The following is a 13963-nucleotide window of genomic DNA, read 5'->3' as shown; positions in this document are numbered from 1 at the left end:
CCTCCTGGTTCATAGGTTGATACTCAACCTATGAACTATGCTAGCTGGGCTGTGCTGCTTATCTTTTTTCTTTCTTTTTTTAAAAATATATTTTATTGATTTATTACAGAGAGGAAGAGAGAGGGAAGGAGAGTTAGAAACATCGATGAGAGAGAAACATCAATCAGCTGCCTCCTGCACACACCCCGGGGATGTGCCGGCAACCAAGGTACATGCCCTTGACCAGAATCGAACCCGGGACCTTTCAGTCCACAGACCGAAGCTCTATCCACTGAGCCATACCGGTTAGGGCCTCTTTGTCTTTTTAGCTGCGGGACACTTTCCGTGACATCTTACATGCGACCAACAGCAGCGCTGTATGGGTGCAATGTAAGTACTGGTGCACAGCTTCTTTTACAAGTTCAAGCTCGTTAGCATTCCTTTACTATAAAATGAACCAGTCAGCGCAGTCCCACTTTCCTGATGAATGTACATTTTGAGGCTGTTTTTTTAAATTAGTTTCAGCATCTAATATTACTTTGTATCAAGGAAATCTGGATTCCCAGGACTAGTCACCTAAGATAACAAATATCTCGTTTTTGGATCATCACAGGATGACCTTCAGCTTATCCGACCCGGGAGCCGACAAAGGGGGAGGTGAGACTTCGCCTCAGAATGGAACCCGGGGGGCCAGGGGGTGGCCTGCAGGTCCTCCTGGCTCTCAGGGGGACCAGGGAGAAGTTCCCAAGGAAGCGTCTGTGGTCACTGATAGAAAACACTTTACAGTGTGTCACACCCAGGCTGGGCACTGGGAGTCTCCACTCCAAGTGTCAAACTCTCGCTTCAATGTATCGCTTTCCTTGTTGACACGTGGGCCACTCGGGGACCCAGGGCAACATTGTAACACGGAGGCAGCTCGCCCACTCAGTCAGAGTGACCGGAAGTGTCTGTGAGGAACGTGCTGCTTCCAGAATGCCGGAGAGGGGTGAGGGCCATCAGGCTGCGACCTCGGTCACCCCGTCGGTCGCCAGGGTTGGGTTGGCGGATCTGGCTGGCCAGGCGGGTGTCCCCTCCTTCCTCCCTGATCCACGTGCGTCCCTCCCGAAGCTGCGCGCTCGGTGGAGGAGGACGACCTTCCCCCCCAGAGGAGAGGACCGGTCTGCGGTTAAGGCTATAAAACCTATTTCACGGTGCCCGTGAAATGTCCAAGGTGCGCAGCACATGTCTTTGGTCTTTCTCCTTTTTTTAATCACAATTTAAAAACACATTTTTATTGATTTCAGAGAGGAAGGGAGAGGGAGAGAGAGGTAGAAACATCAATGATGAGAGAGAAGCATCAATCTGCTGCCCCCTGCACATCTCCCACTGGGGATCCAGCCAGCAACCCGGGCCTGTGCCCTTGACTGGAACCGAACCTGGGACCCTCCAGTCCCCAAGCCGATGCTCTAGCCATTGAGCCAAACCAGCCAGGGCTAATTACAGTTTTTTTAAAGCACTTTTACAAAATGTGTATGAGCTCTCAGACTGGGCCTGTGACCTCCAGAATCCGCATATTTTCCCTCTGCACTAGGTTCTGTGATTATTCCCATTTTACAGGTGAAAGGATTGAGGCCTGAGGGTGAAGCAACTTGCCAGCATGGCTCAGCTGCTTGCTGCTCAGCTGCCTTCCCCACGTGTGTCCCTCACTGCCCCGGAGTCTGCAGTACGCTGGCCAAGCAGAAGCCTCCCCTCTCCTCGGAGCGGGATTTCTGGCCTCTGGGCCTTCGCTCTCCTGACTCCCACCCGCCTTGGCGAGGTTCGATTTCACCGCCTTCAATGTTGCTGCCCGCCCACTGGACGGTTTCTCCTCCTCCGGGACCACAACCCCGGGGGCCCCTCCTGTGTTTCTTCTAGAATGTGCCCCGAAGGTTTTCCCAGGAGCACAAGCAGGACCCGGGTCATCCCTCCCTGAATCCTCCTGCCACCCCCTGCCTTGTGCATAGGAATTTATCGAGTGGATGTCTGGAACAAACTTAGATCTTCGTTTTATTTATTTTTTTCTCTCTCTCTTTCTCCTTAAAATATATTTCTATTGATTTCAGAGAGATAGAAACATCTATGATGAGAGAGAATCATTGACCAGCTGCCTCCTGATGCCCCTACTGGGGATTGAGCCTGCAACCCGGGCACGTGCCCTTGACCCGAATCGAACCCAGGGCCCTCAGTCTGCAGGCCGACGCTCTATCCACTGAGCCAAACCAGCTAGGGCAGATCTTTGTTTTCTTGAAAGAAGCATGCACACCCCTGTACAAGGATATTTACCAGCAGCACAACTGTGTCTGGATGTTTTTATTTTTTGAGAATGTTTTGTTCCCTGTGAAAGTATGTTCTAACCTGGTTGCTTATTCTGGCCGGTTAGTGGGAAATGGCTAATAAAATGGCTAATAGAAGACTATGCAGGCAGCCTTGGTTCCAGACCAGGAAATGGGCACCTTTTGTGGGAACGAGGCGCAGAATGGCGGTTGGCAGAGTGTGGCCTCGGGGTAACCGCCCGGATAATGAGCATGCGCCTGCTGGGCCTGTGGCCCCAGAGGGGCCCTCCCCGCTCTCACCTGCGTCCCCCCTGGCTCCCCACCCCAACCCTGCGAGGAGGGCTATCCCCGTGTCACCGATGGACACACGGGAGCATTGACTAGATGGTGACCTCCTGGGCCAGGAGGCCAATGGGCTCCGGAGGTGCCATGTGCTGGGGGGCAGTGCCAGGCCGGGCTGGATGCCTCCCTGCTGCATCTGGTCTGCAGGGACCTCTGGGAGCTGGCAGTTCCAGGCAGGGGGTGGGGAGGGTTGGTGTGAGGTGTGGCACATGGAGAAGGTGACGATGCCCAGGACCCGTGAGCGTGCGGGGAGGCGCAGGCGCAGGAGCGCTGAGGAGGTGGGGACATTGTGCAGAGACCTCGGGAAGGACTAGACCTTCAGGAGGCGTGGGCTGGCCGTGCGCGTGGGCCTCACCCTGATCCCCGCGGGCTGGGAGACTCTGCGATGGCTGGGGTTCGCACTCATGCCCCGGAGGAGTTTTGGGTGGCAGTCGGTCCCTTTGGGCTGAGTCCTGGAGAATGGCAGGGACTCCTTGGCCTTTGGCTCGCCCTGGGACAGCATGGGGGTGCCTCCCCCCCCACCTTCTTTCTCAAATATTATCACAGGCACAGAACAGTTTAGAAAGGGAACGGCCACTGTCTCTTGGCCTCTCGTCCAGTCCCTGTCCGGAGGCCTAGGAGTAGCAGTTTTAGAGCTCCCGCCGTTCTGCATTTGGTACCGGCGTTTCCTTTGGACGTTTTTGTTTAGCATTTCCCCATAGTTTGCTACGCTGTCCTCATGATTATTTTCAAGGTGGTTATGTGGGACCAGTGCCGGCCTGGCGTCAAGTGGACCTGGGGTTCTAATCCTGGCTCTGTCACTTACTCTCTGTCACACTCCGGGTGCGGGTGCGGTGGCAGGGGGCAGGGTGGTTGGGGCTGCTCCCCCACAAAGTTACCTGGTGTCAGTATCCGAAACCCGCCCTTGGGCTTTATATACCACCTTCTCCCTCCAGCCCCCTCTGAGTCCCCCCCACCCCCCAAGCTCTAGTAAGCCGGTTAAAGTGGAATAAACTCTGGTAGTGTGAGTGAGGGAGCGCTGATGACATTGGCTTCTGTAAGTGCCTTAGGAAACTTTCAAAAAGACATCCCTGAACTCCCAGTCAGATCCGGTGTTGCCCCCCCAAAACCCTGGTGGCCTCCCCAAACCCGTAAAACTCGGGCTCCACCAGGGAGCTCCGCGGGCCGCATCCTGGGAGCCCCTGGGCTAGAATGACCCCAGCAACCTTCCCAGCCGCCTAAGTAGCCCTGCTCCTTTGATTGACAGCGGAAGCCGCCAAAGGCGCCCAGGGGAGGTCCCTTTTGCGCGTGAGGGGGCGTGCCTCCGCGGCTCGCCCCTGGACCAATCAGGTGCTCCTGAGGGGCTGCGGGGTGGGGCCCGGCGCCCAGCAGCCAATGGGACGAGCACAGCGGCCGCGGAGAAGGAGGTGCGCTCGGCGCGGGCGGCTGAAGCGGCGGCGGCGGGTCGGGGCTGGGCCGGGCAGCGCAGCGGGAGCGCGGGCGGGGTCCTGGCCGCAGCGGAGCCGGAGCCGCAGCCGCAGCCGCAGCGGAGCCGCAGCGGAGACGCCGTCGCTGCCGGAGCGGGCGCGCGGCCGGTCGAGAGGCGAGCGGCGGCCGAGGTGAGGGCGCGCGCCGGCGGTTGGGGCGGCGCGGGCGGGCGCGGGCGCTGGTCGGCGCCGGGCCCTCGCCTGTCAGGCCCGCGCCGCGCGCCGCGGGCAGCCTCGGGGGTCGCCGCCCGCACCTCCGCGCGGGGCTGCCTGCCGGCGGAGGGTGTGTTCGGGCCGGAGCGGAGTCTGGGGCCGGAGGAGTGGGGGGCCCGGGGCGCGGGCGGCCGGCCGGGGAGCGGAGCCCGCGGGTCCGGGGCGGCGGGGAGGGAGGCTGGGCGGAGGGGCCGCGGCGGGAGGGAGGGAAGCCGGTCCGTCGGTTCGCGGCGGAGGCGCCGGGTCGGGAGCCGCGGCGGAGAGGCGTGGCCGGAGCCCCGGCGGGGCCCGGCGCGGTCCGCGGGGCCGGAGGGAGGGGCGGAGGGCCGGCGGGACACATATGCGGATGCGCTCCTTCGGGCGCGGGGAGGACCGGCCTCGTTTCCTCCCCCCCCCCGTCCCCTCCCGGCTCTTAGCGGGGCGGGGGCCGGCCCTTCCTCGTTCCCGGTCCGCGGGCTCCGGGGCGCCGGAGAGCCCTCCTCCCGCGGAGGGTCCGGAGCCGGCCCGGCCCGGGGAGGCCGGCGGTGGGAGAGTTTGGGGTTCGCGCGGCTCATTGGGGCTCATTGGGGCTCATTGGGGTTCCGCGGCACCGGTTTTCTTGGAAGACGCGGCGGGTCCGGGCGGCCGGCGGCGCGGCTCCCGGGGGCCCCGCGGCGGCAGCCGGGGAGGACGCGGCTCGCGGGCCGGGCGGGCGGAGGGCGGGCCGGGGCCTCCAGGTGCGCGCGCCGTTCCCGGGTCTTTCCCTCCCCCGGAACCGCCCTGCGTTCTGTGGCTCCGGAGGGGAGGCTGCTCCGAATCCCCATGGCTGTTCACAAACACGCCCTGGCCGTCCCGGTGAGCGTCGAGGGGCCGGCTCCCCCCTCCCCCCCTCCTCCTGCCGCTGGTTCCCCCGCAGCCAGCCCCGCGTGCGGACGCTCCGCGGGAACCCTCCTGGGCCGGAGGGGCCGCAGCCCGGGGCGAGGTGGGTGCCCGGAGTGGCAGCCCTCCCCTTCTCGCCCCAATCGTTCTTATTCCGCTTGACCACACACCTGCCTGCAGCCTCCCTGCACCGAAGTGGGTGGCGGCGGGCATGGCAAGTTGGGTTTCTCTGGACTCAAACGGGAAACTCATCTCAATTTAATGTCAGCGTTCGGCCATCTCCTTGGTGAGGCTGTGCCCGCTGAGCGAGGCCGCTGCAGCAGAAACACACTTTGCTGGAGCGTGTTTTTCTTTGGACAGTTGTCTGGAATCTTAAGAAACTGGCCCCTGGGCCGGTGATATTTATTCCTTGGGAAAGTAACCCAAAGGAGGAGGTGCGTTGATTAGATCTGCACTCTGCTGGCTTTTTTGAAAAGTAGAAACACTCATTTGAATGGAAATGGCATCCTCTTAGCTCACGCTGTTTGGGAACTGGGACTTCATTCCTTTTAGACTCAAATGTGTAAGAGGTCTTCATACTGAAATAATCATCTAAAAAGTATGCATTTGTAAACGACAGTGTCTGGGTTTTGAACACATTCTCCTTCTGGCTTTTCCTAGTCCTGGATGCCAAGTCCCGATCTCCGATGGCCTGGCCACTTTTTGGGTGGGACCTGAGGTTCCTTTGTCCTTAATCTTTTAATCTTTTGTTTCTTCTCTATTCTCTTTAAGTTCTGTACAGACTGAGTTAAGAAGCAAGATGTTCAGGATTCCTGCTTCTGGTGGGGTCATCTGCTGTTGCAGGATGCTATGGAATATCAAAAAGATTGCATAGATTCCTTAATGATGGTAATAATGGCACCTTGTGCTTGGAGATCCTGCTGGCATTTACCAGATGCTCTCTGGCCACCCTCCCGTGAACGCCCAGCTCACTGGGCCTGCCTTATCTGCCATCAGGCTGTAGGTGAATTGTGGAGGCTGCCCTGTAGGCTGTGGGGGTAATGACCCCCCTCTCAGGAGTGAGAGTGCTGGTTCAGTTTTTTTCCGATTAGACGGTGTGGGCCTGCAGCTGCATACCTGAAGGCAGTAATGCCTCACTTCTGACGTCAGTCTGCATTCCACAGGTAGCGCAGTGATCCTTCACGTACCTGGAAGCACCTTCAGTGCCCCAATCCTGTCTCCTGATTGGTCCAGTGGCCCGGGGATGGCTTTGTAGGAATTTCTTTAGTATTTATTACTGGGACTAAGGAATTCCTGCAGATAATGAGGCTCTGTCTGGTGATTGGAGACAGTCTCAAAAGTAGTCTCATATTCTGTGTGGTGCAGCATTCTTGGCATCTGGGTAGTAATGAAGGTAACTATTTGAAGAACAGTTGCCATTTAGGAGCATAAGTTTTTTTGGTATTTTGATAAAAAAACACTTAAGAATAAAAACCTCCTTTAATTATGTAATGGCTTGCATCTATTTTCATAATTGCACATTTATGTTTGCTTAATAAAACAGAGAGCACCATGTAGCCTTTTTATTTTGTTTCCTAGAATAAAATCTTTATTTTTAAAAATTGAAAAGTAGCCCAGCCAGTGTGGTTCAGTGGTTGCACATCAGGAGGTCCCAGTTCTTTTCCTGGTCAGGGCTCATGCCCAGGTTGTGGTCTCGATCCTCAGCAGGAGGTAACTGAACAATGTTCATGTTTCATCAATGTGCTATCTTTCTCCCCCTTTCCCTTCCTCTCTCTAAACCACATGTGTCAAACACAAGGCCCGATTCTTGGGGGAAAAGGGAGAGGGGGGCATGGGAAGAGACTGAACATAAACTGTGCACCTATGGATGAGGACAATGGGGAGTGGGGAAAGGGCAGAGGGTGGGGTGGGAACCTGGTGGAGGAGAGCAATGGTGGGGGGGAAAAAGGAACATTTGTAATAATATGAACAATAAAAACTTATTAAAAAATAATAATAAAAAATAAAATAAAATAAAAAATAAAAATAAAATGACTATCCATTATATGGAAAATAAAGTAGCCTTCAAGCCCCCCAATAATCTGTTTCCTTTTACTTCACCTGCCACTATCCCCCTTAACTCTGTATCATATTGTGCCTCTGTCAGTAACTAGAGCACATGTATCAAACACAAGGCCCGCGGGCCAAATCCATCCCGCCAGGCCTTGCAATGTGGCCCGCACCGCACTGTCATCACTGCACTCCGCTGCATTTCCATCACAATGACAGTTTATGACTGTTCAGTAAACCATTCGGCCCGCGATTTAGGCTGGATTTTAGATTTTGGCCCCTTCTCTGATTGAGTTCGACACCCCTACTCTAAACTAAATAAAAACATATTTTTTAAGAAATTGAGCCCTACTTGGTTTGGCTCAGTGGATAGAGCACCGGCCTGAGGACTGAAGGGTCGTCTCGGGTTTGATTCTGTCTAAGGGTCACATATCTCATTTGAGGGCTGGATCCCTGGCCCCGGGAAGCAACCCATTGATATATCTCTCTCACCTCGATGTTCCTCTCTCCCCTCCTCCCTTCTATTCTCTTTAAAAATCAATGGGAAAAATATCATTGGGTGAGGATTAACAAAAAAATATGAAAATTGAAAAATACTTGACATGTAACATTGTATAAACTTAATGTGTTAAAATTTTCAATATTAAAAGTTCATCTGAGTATTTCCTGTCTCCAGGCACTGAACTAGACAGAATGAGAATATAGAAATGAATAAAGTACAGACTCAACTAGCAAAAACCTCAGAAAGAAGCCTTAAGAAGGAAAATGATAGAAACTTGGTTATAACTTGAAACTAATGGAAAGGAAGGGAATTGGGTGGGGGAAGAAACATGAATTTGTAGTGCCAGTTATTCTTGCCTGTGCCTTGACCGGGGACCGGTGTGTTGGGATGATAGCTCTAACCAACTGAGCTATCCGGCCAAGGTAATATAAAATAATATTGAATGTCAACTGTAATTGAAAAATAAGCTTTATTATATTTTTAGGTAGAAAGCATGTTTCAGCATTATATAATAATATATATTATTATGATGCTTAGAAAGAGCCAGGCTGGTGTCCTTCAGTGGTTGAGCTTCAGCCTATGAACCAGGAGTGAGGGTTTGATTTCCTTTCAGGGCACACGCCTGGGTTGTGGCTTGATCCACAGTAGGGGGCGTGCAGGAGGCAGCCGATTGATGATTTTCTCTCATGATTGATGCTGCTGCTTTTTTATTTATTTAATATTTTTATTGATTTCAGATGGGGAGAGGGAGAGAGAGATAGGAACATCAATGATGGGAGAATCACTGATTGGCTGCCTCCTGCACCCCCTACTGGGGATTGAGCCTGCACCCCGGGCATGTGCCTTGTCTAGAATCGAACCCGGGACCCTTTAGTCCGAAGGCTGACGATCTATCCACTGAGCCAAACCAGCTAGGGCATGATTGATGTTGCTCTCTCTCTCTTCCTCTCCCTCTCTGAAATCAATAAAAATATATTTAAAAAATGATGCTTAGAAAGAAAACAAGTGCAAAGATGAATAAAACTAGTATAATTATTTTGTTAATCTACATGGGCTTGGGTACTTCTGTATTTTCTAAATTTTGTTTAATAAGATCATTATTTTTTAATGGAAGGAAGAGTAGTATTCTCTTTCTCTTTAAATATATATTTTATTGATTTTGTACAGAGAGGAAGAGAGAGGGATAGAGAGCTAGAAACATCGATGAGAGAGAGACATCAATCAGCTGCCTCTTGCACACCCCCTACTGGGGATGTGCCCGCAGCCAAGGTACATGCCCTTGACCGGAATCAAACCTGGGACCTTTCAGTCCACAGGCTGACGCTCTGTCCACTGAGCCAAACCGGTTTCGGCAGTATACGCTCTTAATAAATCTAGTAGAACTTCAAAAAAAGAAAAAAGAAAAAAAAAGGATCTTTGCAGTGACTGGAAAGCGCTGTCCAGTGGTTTGTGTAGCAGACTCTGTGGCTATGAGGGTTATGTGACCATTTTCCTCCTGGACCTGTGAGTGGGAGGGGGGGGCATGGATGGAGACTGAAGCCCTGGGCTGGTCCAGCCTTTCCACGACACCCTGAGGCCCAGGAAAGTCACCTTCTCTTGGGTCTCAGTTTTCATTGGTAGAATCAGGGGCGTAGAGGTTAACTTTTTGAGAAACTGATAACAACTATGGACTTTTCCCCGGGGAACACACACGGGGGCAGCTTCAGAGGCCTGGAGCCAGAGTAAGAACCCGATCATCCCCCCTCTAAGCCCCACTCCCTCTGCTCTTCTGTGATCCTGTTGTCCTGGTCATCTCTGAGCTAGTAATAAAGGTGACTTGTGTTTACCGAGGAGACATTCCAAAGCCTTTCACCTCATTCTTTTGTCCTTAAAACGTTTCTGAGTGGTGTGGTAGAGGGATATTCCTTTTCGTGACGACGAGAGGGTGCCACTCTGGCCACCCACTCTGGTGGGTCACACAGCCAGAGGCCCACCGGGGTCAGAACCGGGCTTGGGTTTTTCCATGAGTTTAGTTCCTCGGTGGCTGTCTTTACGAGTTATGTTTGGCAGTGCGAGTGTTCCAGAATGTGTCACTTGCAGAGGAAACTGTTGTTCATCTGCTGAAAGACCTGTTTTCTTGTCTCACTTGGGATCACTGAACACCTTTCTGCCTGACCTTCAAAAGGTTACTTACTTTGTTTTTGTGATTTTTTCTTGCCATATTTTCCATAGGGGCACATTTGTAGGACTTGGGTGTTTTGAGCAGACGTGCTTAATATTTTATTGATTAAAGACTACATCAAAACAATTACCTCTCAGTATTGCTTAGCACTTGAGAAACTTGTGAAGTAAATGTTAAGTGAAAATTCCCAATATTTGACTTGTTCCGTCCAAGTATGTTCTCACAGCAGAGATGCTCCTCGTGGCCTGGAGACCCCGGGCTGAGAGCCGCTGGGTGGCTGAGAGCAGGTGTGGTTGTGCCAGTGACCGTGATTGGCCAGCAGTGGCTTCTTGTGGCCTCTGGTCAATTCTGAATATTTTAAGGACTGATTTTTTTTTTTTTAAAGCTTATTACTAGAGTCTCAGCTACATAAAGAGCTCATGTATGCAAAAGAACACTAAAGCCTCATAGGTGTTAGATGGCTTATTATTGATGAAAAGAATTACCCATCATAAAGAGGTTTGGAATACTCAGACCAGGCGGTGATAGGATGGTATACAGTAGGTATCACGTGTGTGTGTGTGTGTGTGTGTGTGTGTGTCCCTGTCTTGTCAGTTATGTCTGACACCTGTGAGGAGACGGGCTGACAGCATTCACTGTCCAGCATGGAAAAAGGTCTTTGTTCATTTCGGGTGCATTTCTAGGCTGGGAGAGGAGGAGGCAGACACGCACTGCTCACTGACACTGCATAAAGCTTGGTGTCCTGTGTCAGCTTCCCGAAGCGACTTGCTCACTGGAGAGGGATTGGTGGAGGTGAAAGGCAGTCGGTGAATGCTGAACATCAAGCAGGAGAAAATCACCAAAAGCAGAGGCTGGTGAGGAAATGAGGCTGTCAGAGAGCAAGGCCCAGGATGAAGTGTAAGCTCAGGCTGCCGCCGCTGTGCCGGGACCGTGCCCGTTAACCTTCGTTAGCTCTGCTAGTGCTCAGGAGCATCTGCTCTGACCGGGACACTTGCATCCTATAGGTCAGCCCTTCTCTGCCAGGGGCCTCTGCCTGGGACTTAAAAGCTGATAGAGGGGCAGGGTTGTTAGTAGTGCGCTCCGAACGCCTTTAGTGAGGCTGCTTGAAGTAAGGGCTTTTTATTTTAATTTCACTCTGAGCTGAGAGAGTTTGGAGGAGTGTATGTGGGTGAAGGGAAATAGGCGGGTCGGGTTGAAGGGATTACCTAGTCACTGAGTGTTCGGTGCCCCTGGCATTGGCTGGGATTCTGAGACTTTTGCACTCTGCAGAGACAGCTGCCAGGAGCCGGCCTAGAGCACTCACGTTTCACTGGGACAGGAGCAAATAGTACCAAGGAGGGGATTGAAGAAGGCGGTTCTGACTGCCCTCAGGGCACTGCAGAGAGCTGCCTCTGAGGGAGGTGACTGCGGAGTGGTTTTGCTTTCTTTGGTGTGTTTTTAAAATTTATTTTTAAAATATATTTTTTATTGATTTCAGAGAGGAAAGGAGAGGAAGAGAGAGAAACATCAATGCTGAGAGAGAATCATTGATTGCTCCCTCCTGCACGCTCCCCACTGGGGATCGAGCCCACGACTGGGGCAGCATGCCTGACCAGGAATCAGACCCTGCTCTCCTGGTTTCATAGGTTTGATGCTCATCAGCTGAGCCACAGTAGGCAATATACTATTTTTAAAGCCCCAACACTGATGTTACGTTAGCCAATTCTACTGAAAATTCTTCTAAAATGTGTTCCTCTGTTCTCCAGCCAAGGCGTAGTGTATTTGGACCTTTCCGTGGTGACTCAGGGTCCCAGGGATGCGTCAGGGCTGTTGATGTGGGCGAGGCCTGTAGCCCTGCAACCAGTACCCTCCCACCCAGCACTTACCAGCCTGCTTCCTCTCTCCTCTCCGCCTCTGGGCTTCTCCTCTTGGCTGGGCTGCGGGCTGAGGGGGGTCATGTTCTCTTACCACCTAAAGGCCCTGCTCCCTGGAGGTCGGCAGTTTTGGGCCTGGGTTGAACGTCACAGGTTATAGGAAGCCTGCCCCTGTGATGATGGGATGCCCCTGTGACGACTCTCAGTGACTCAGGATTGGAAGGGCGTGTGTGTGATGGTGACAATAACTCATACTTAGGTGATGAAAAATAGAGAATTGGAAAGCAGATTGTAAGCTTCATGCACACTGATTAGATAGGTAAAATACTAAAATAATATACTGCAGTGAGGTTAAGGTTGTAGAAGTCTAGAAAGTTTCTTATTTTCCAAACTGTACCAATGCCCTTTTACTTTATATATATATATATATATATATATATATATATTTATTTATTTATTTATATATTTTGTTGATTTCTTTCAGAGAGGAAGGGAGAGGGCCAGAGAGTTAGAAACATCAATGAAAGAGAAACATCGACCAGCTGCCTCCTGCACAGCCCCTATCCGCAACCAGTGCACATGCCCCCGACCGGAATCAAACCTGGGACCCCTCAGTCTGCAGACCGATGCTCTATCCACTGAGCCAAACTGGTTTCAGCTGCCCTTTTACTTTTAGAGTGAATATTTAAGTAACAACTTGGCTTTGTAATTAAAAATATATACACACAGCTTGGCTTTGTAATTAAAAACATATATAAAACAGCTTGGTATTTGCCGTTTACCAGGAATCTTCCAAAGCCCTCATTCTGTTTTCAGAGCAGCCTTGTTGCTTTGCTCCCTCTTCCGTACTCAGAGGAGAAAAAGAGGGAGGACTGGAGGGTTGGTGGTTTTGCCTGAGGTCAGTGGGCCAAGGCCCCACACAGGCCTCGCCCCAAGTCCAGAGCTCCCAGGGAGCCTGGTTATGGGGTCTGCTGGGTCCTGCCTTCGACATACAGAATAAACTGGCTAGTGTTTGAAGTTTCCCGTTCCACTGAATGACATTTTATTATCATCCAGTGATGCCCAAACCATTGTTGGTGAACATTTTCATGTTTTAAACTACATTTGTGTTCCATTGTACCCAATTACATTGTCGCCAGCCGAGAGCGCCAAGTCTGTGAGTTGTGGTCTCAGAGAAACCACAAGAGCGGGCTCCGCTCCCCTCCCGACTTCCCAGCCTGCTGTTAGTGGGTTAGGGAGCTGCCCGTGCCCTGTAATGTGGGTATGACATTGCTTAAGTTAAGGAAGCCATTGCGACCTCTGCACCAGCGAAGGTTTTATTGGCTGAGGAGTCTGGGCAGGTGCCAATGAGGGGGTTGGGCGAGGGGAGGGGCAGATCATGGGTGGGGGTCACCGTCTGAGACAGACCTCCGGATTCAGAGGTTTCTGAGGGACCATACAAGAAGCTTTACATTCTGGTCATTTAATTCTTGCACAAGATGGCATTTATCCACTGTCCTTATGCGGAAACGGAAGCTCTGAGAGATGGCCTGACCTTCACAGGATCACTATCATTTCCCTTATCTTGCTGCCTTGAATAAGTGAATTCTGACTTACTCACCTGCAAAGAGGAAAGTGATCTTTAAAAGTGAATCTTTCCCCACCTCTCAGAAATAGAAACAAGACCAGTTATGTGGTCTTTCGTTTTGTTTAAGATGGTATCTATGCCTGCAACTAACTTGCTTAGATAATCTGAAAGTTTGCAGTAATTACACAGTTTGGAGATAAAGGGAAGAAAGGGAGAGGCTTCTAAACAGCCTCACTGCTGGGCGTGAGGCCAGGCAGCCTCTGCTCGTCCGCCCGTTTACCTGTCCGCCTGCCTGTCTTCCTTTCCGTCCGTGTGCTGTCCGCTCCTGCCTGGTGCGTGGAAGCAGCGTGCCCGGGTTCGGAGCTGGCTCAGGTCCTGTCGTCTCCCCTTCCGCCGGCTGCCTTTGGAGAGGTGTCATATGGGACTAAAGCCAATCAGGAGAGGAGGCATTACATTTCTGTAGAGCACTGAGTTTGCATTGCACTTGGTAAGATTGTGTAAGATCTTCATACTTTGCTGACATTGTGATACCAAATTAAGATCTGTGTGCAGGTGTATTGGAGCAAATGTTTGTTTTTGTGCTTGTGATAGTGTTCATTTTTGTGTCACAGGATTCCCTTCCTTTCTGGGCTTTTGGTCTTTCAAATGTTGAAGACACAACATAGAAAACAGAGTTTTTGAC

The 13963-nt window shown here is 52.0% G+C and overlaps 1 protein-coding gene and 1 pseudogene across 6 annotated transcripts in view; both read left to right on the top strand.

The window, feature by feature from the left end:
- Nucleotides 1-593: 593 nt before the first annotated feature.
- The window catches only part of LOC118712068, a 55490-nt pseudogene continuing 42120 nt past the window's right edge, over nucleotides 594-13963 (top strand).
- Nucleotides 4041-13963, top strand: part of PACSIN2 (protein kinase C and casein kinase substrate in neurons 2) — a 100004-nt gene continuing 90081 nt past the window's right edge. For 4 of the 6 annotated variants that reach the window (XM_036425453.2, XM_045577079.1, XM_045577081.1 and 1 more), the window contains exon 1: nucleotides 4041-4210. The gene's annotated coding sequence lies outside the window, so the exon portion shown is untranslated. The remainder of the gene's footprint in view (nucleotides 4211-13963) is intronic. The other 2 variants (XM_036425457.2, XM_045577080.1) reach the window with 1 other exon arrangement.

Source organism: Pipistrellus kuhlii, unplaced genomic scaffold, assembly GCF_014108245.1.
Source record: "Pipistrellus kuhlii isolate mPipKuh1 unplaced genomic scaffold, mPipKuh1.p scaffold_m20_p_81, whole genome shotgun sequence".
Lineage (NCBI taxonomy): Eukaryota > Metazoa > Chordata > Mammalia > Chiroptera > Vespertilionidae > Pipistrellus > Pipistrellus kuhlii.
Note: the sequence above shows the minus strand (reverse complement) of the source record. Positions and strands in the feature narration are given on the sequence as shown.